At 39.5% G+C, this 5,328-nt stretch overlaps 1 long non-coding RNA gene across 1 annotated transcript; it reads right to left on the bottom strand.

The window, feature by feature from the left end:
- Positions 1-3,590: 3,590 nt before the first annotated feature.
- LOC117843269 (uncharacterized) lies at positions 3,591-4,983 on the bottom strand. The gene is made up of 4 exons (XR_011897489.1): positions 4,597-4,983; positions 4,072-4,212; positions 3,859-4,002; positions 3,591-3,721 (listed from the first exon to the last, which is right to left on the bottom strand). It is a non-coding gene; the product is annotated as an uncharacterized lncRNA (long non-coding RNA).
- Positions 4,984-5,328: the final 345 nt, after the last annotated feature.

The following is a 5,328-nucleotide window of genomic DNA, read 5'->3' on the forward strand; positions in this document are numbered from 1 at the left end:
TTCAGCAACACATATATTTTGTCTTCAAACTATACAATAAAAGGAATATATTAGGAGGAAAGGTTCACTCACTTGAACAAATCGATAGCTCACCTTAGATATTGTAATTAATTTTTCATTCTAAATCAGGACAGCGGCCTGTCTCGCTTTGAGGTGATCGTGTAATGAAAAGAATCTGCACCCAGTGACATATACCGAGTTTTAGAAGCAACAAAAAAAGTAACACTTGAACATATATAAACTTCCATTTACCCATATGGGGTTAGCTGAGGGCCCCGCAAAAAGGTGAGACCATTGCACCTAAAAATTGTGAACAAAGAAAAGTATTATCAGGAGAATCACTTGCAAATATAGTTTTGTGCCAGAAAAATTGAACACTTGTGTTGTCGAGATTTACAAGAAGTAGAACCAAGTTCTTCTTCTGATCCAGTTAAAGAGAACGCAAGTGCTGAATAGAGCATGTCATCTTTACATCCACCATGCTTTTGTGGCCCTGAATTTGTGCTGGATCGAATCGATTCATACACAGCAAGATTATATGAAAGTTTGGAGTAGGAGCTTCTAGGTATTGAGGAGCCCAATTCAACATCCTAATGAAATATCAAAGTATCAGCCTTGAATTACCCCAATAAAGATCTCAAATCTTACAAAAATGTTGATGCATTGAAGGAACTAATATTTAGGAAAGCCCATGTACAATGGGTACCTGGGGATCAACCAACCAGCCATGGTGTAGAGGGACACCAAGAAAAACAAATAGTACGGTTTCTGAGGTCTGCTCAAAGCCACAAGAGCTGAAAAATGGACATCATAAACATTATACTCTGCGAAGGACAATCGCACATGCTCACACAATTAAATCAGTATCACAATCACCTAGCAAATGTCACATCAAAGTATAAACTGCCTGGAAGCTTCAACAATACACCAAGAACTTGTTTATTGAACTCTGATAGTTCCAAGTTCTGTTCCAACTGCAGTATACGTGGACAGTAGCTTAGCTTTGAGTTAATGAACATTCATTTGCAAAACAATTGCATCTATACAGTTGCATACCTACATTTGTGTATTGCCATACAAAAGATAACTCTGGACAAGATAGATGAGATGGCCCTCCAACACCTTCTTGATATCTAAATTCAGAGTTATCTTCTCTCCAAGCAGGAGAACGTTGCCTGCAGTGGCACAGAAACAAGGAGTGAATGAACTCTGTCCTAGACATTTCCAATAAGTTCAGTGAAGTGAGGGCGAAACCTTTTTTGAGAGGGAAAATACACTACAAATGATATTCAATGTCGATTTAATCTATGAACTTGTTGGATTGTACACACGTATGTAAAAGTAAGTACACAGCGCAAATTCTGGGTAACCGGCCAAGCCACTAAAGTAGATATACAGAGAGAGGAAAAAAAACCTAAAAATGCAGCCACATTGACTTACATAGTGCTACTAGGGAGCAGCGTGTATCCTTATTCTTGAGGATAATGGGTGTGCGCCGACCAAGAAATTCAATAACCCTTGTCGCATACCACACAACAGCAGTGACATCTTTCTTCTTTTTCTTCTTTTTTTCCCATATCAAATGGCTGTTCCTGATCCCGTAACTGGGGAGGAGGGTACAGAGTTGGCAAAACATTATTCAAATGAAACAATGAACATCCACAATATCCAAGAGGCACAAAAAAGTATGCTAATTTCCTTATCAAAGAACACAGACAACTATGAAAGATGACATTCTTCATGCCTATAATAAATGTCATATCAGATTTGAGTTTCAAATAAGGGAATACAGCTCAAAGACAAACTTGAAACACTGGTACGTCGATATGATCATATAGCCCAAGAGTGAAATTTTATCCTAGATGGGTTCCTATTTCATGTGTTTCCTTAAAGTATGCACCGACTTCTTCTTCACACTTAACTTCACATTTAATTATTAAAAACGCTTCAATGAATTTTAACTGTAAAAACTTCAGTGGATCATCTTGAAACCAATATTACCTCCGCTATGGTTTTTTTGTAGATCATCACTTCATCTTTGACTATTCTCTCCATTATTGTCCCTTCAAGCTCGGTACATAAATCAGGTTCATTTTGAAGAATTCCATAAAGAATACTGTTCAAGGAAGATGAATTCATTAGAGTACAAACTCACATGCAGTAATCATAGATGGCATGTATTCTTTCTATATACCCACTAGGAGTATGTTTAACCTACTAGGAATAGAAGTTGCATGACAGGCTGGCAAGAACTAACAAGAAAAGGCAGAGGATGGAACATAAAAGACACAATGCCAATGTTAACAGAAGCAAAAACAGGTGGGTCAAGTAAAAAAAACTATATCTTGTCATCCAGAGATCTACATTAAACAGTAGTTTATACCCATTTGACTAAACCCAGTCATAGAATCAATATCCTGAGCATATTTTACAGGTTTCATCTTGAATGTTATTTTCACTTGCAGTAAAGAGGCGCACAGCAAAAGGTAGAAGTGGTAACTGCACACTATGAGATGACAGCATGCAGCAACTCCAAGCATAAGTAGTCTAACATAAAATTCTCAGCAAGATACTTCTGGAGGAAAGACAAAGCGGAAACTCAATACAGCAGGGTGCAAAATAACAGATATGCAGCAACACCAAGCATAAGTAGTCTCAAGACGTTCTTGGCAAGATACTTCTGGAGGAAAGACAAAGCGGAAACTCAATACAGCAGGGAGCAAAAACACAAAATTTGTTAACGATGACTCATACTGAAAATCATGCAGACTGACAGGTGACCTAACTGGATGCTCTGTGAGTTGCTACGGTGCATCAAATAAGCCATACTGCCATACGACATAATAGAATTATAACAAACATTTTTATTAAAATTCAAGTTTATAATGTGTGAGAATACATTATTCAAAAATACGACTTTTGTAGACAGGGAAAACTGTTTTTGTATAAATACATGTAAAATAAAGCACAGCTTCAAATAAAAGTGATTGTTCTTACACATCGTAATCCTCTTGATTTGTCTTAAGTACTTCGTGGCCATATTGCACAGCCTGTTTATTGGCACACTTTAGGAAATACTCGCGACCTTCATTTCCTAACCATGGTATTCATAAAGATGCATACCAATTTTAACACAATAGGAACAATGTAATGACAAAAAAAAGTATTGATGTAATAAGTCATGTTGGTCTGATTATTCCTTAAAAATGACTAATAATTGTATTATTTATGTGTTCATAACAAAAAAATACACAACCCATACGTTGATGTTGTAATTATTAACATTCGTGACCAACCGAAACATAACGCCCTTACCAAGCTGAGAACTAGGAGCATTAGTAACAGCGATCATTCTTATGTGATCTGCGAGGAGGCGGTATGCCATATCAACTCCATCTGTATCAGCTGCACCAATTTTATTAGAGTAGTCCTCGATTCCTGGACCAGCACACTGCATATATGCATATAAGTCATTATTACATGTCATTGACCAAGGAAATCAATAATATTACAGAGCCAGTTATCATTTGCAACAAAAGATAACTTGAAGTGGACATGGAAAACTTACATAGTAGATGTTAGAAAGTACATCAGCGTAGACATCTAAGTCATAGTGGCTTTCTTTATTTTGAAAAATGACAGCTAAACATTCAAGATTAATCCCTGTTAAGACATGCTTAGCTTGCAAAAGCCCCAAGACGCCATCTGCTTGCCTATCGAACTAAAAAATGAAGAAAGAAAAGATATAGGTGAGTATAAGCAGAGACATTGTGTAGCAATAGAACTTAACAATTCATTAAATATAAGAAGCTTCATTTATGCATGCAAAAGATCTTAACAAAAGAATAGAAAGCCAACCTCGACAAACACAAGACGGCATATCTTAACAAATTTGTCATCCGTTATGTTCATTACGGAACCAACACCATCTTGGCTGTCCGAACAATCAAAGAAAAATCCAATACATGGCCCACAGGGACTACCGGTCATCCAAAAATCAGCCTATTCAAGCACTCAGTCGATAAATGTCCACATAAATTCAAAGTAAAATTGATAAGACATTACAGGTACCTTGGACATGGAAGGCACGATTCTTTCTTTCCCTATATATTTCTGCAATGTATTTTTTGACTCGTTGTCTGAACTCAAACAATAGGACGTATCACCACTAAAGTATGTGGCATATATTCTAGATTGAGGTAACTTGTATTTCTGCATATTAAAGAACGAGCCATCAATAGGTAATAAGAAGGTGGCCTTAAATAGAACATCAGACAATTCTGGACACTAATTTTTCCATGCAGTAGCTTACAGGAGCAACTCGCGTGCACACACACACAAAGAAACTTTTAAGCATGTCCTAACTCTGCTCCCTCGAATTGCAGAGATATAAATGTCATATTTTAAGCAGGCTTCCATCATATCAAATAAAAGTAGACCCTGGCACTAACACTAAGTTTGAAATGACCCATAGACTGTATTACAATTCCTACTTCATAAACTATACCCAAACCTTTCACTATTGACAGTTTGACACAACACATGAAACAAGACTACACAGAAACAATGGGGGAGCAGAAGCTGTTACGGTGTTACCTTGCTGAGAAGACTGAATGACAACCCGATAGCTTCCTCCTTGAAGTAGTCCCCAAAAGACCAACTCCCAAGGATTTCCGTGAATCGATGGTAAGTAGTGTCGCTTCTGAAGTGATCGATCACGTCATCGTCACCACTGGCAATAATGCACCTCAGCGAAAAGCAGGTGCGATGCCTCCCTCTGCCATTAAGGGTCCCCTTGAACCAGTTCAAGCACATACGAATGAGGGGCAACTTGGGGTCATCGACGGGGATCACCGGGGTCGATGACAACCGCGCGTGCTGATTTTCCCCGAAATAGGAGAAAAACGTCTGACGAACCGTCTCCACCGGCCACTCCAGCGACGGCGCTATCGCCATCACCAGGGATTAGAGGAAAAGCAAAACAAGGGCTGCAGATCAAGCACCAAACAACGTATCAAACAAAAATCAATCTGCAGAACAGATCAAGGCAACCTTGCCTCGAACTCGAAGGCGGGGAAGTAGAGAAGAAGAGCGGCGTGGGCTGACCTGTGAGTCCGGAGCACGAGCAGTCGAGGACGGCGACGAAGACCGGCGAGGAGCCGAGGACGGGCGGCGAGGAGGCCCGGCTTCCGGCCTGGCGGTCTCGCCGGCCGTGGGGCGGCGGCGGCTTGAAGGGGGTGAGGAGTGGATGGATTAGGGTTCGGAAAACGGCTTGTCACTTTTACCGATGGCACTTCCAGTTGGGTTCTACATGAAACAAACGACCCT

Source organism: Setaria viridis, chromosome 2, assembly GCF_005286985.2.
Source record: "Setaria viridis chromosome 2, Setaria_viridis_v4.0, whole genome shotgun sequence".
Lineage (NCBI taxonomy): Eukaryota > Viridiplantae > Streptophyta > Magnoliopsida > Poales > Poaceae > Setaria > Setaria viridis.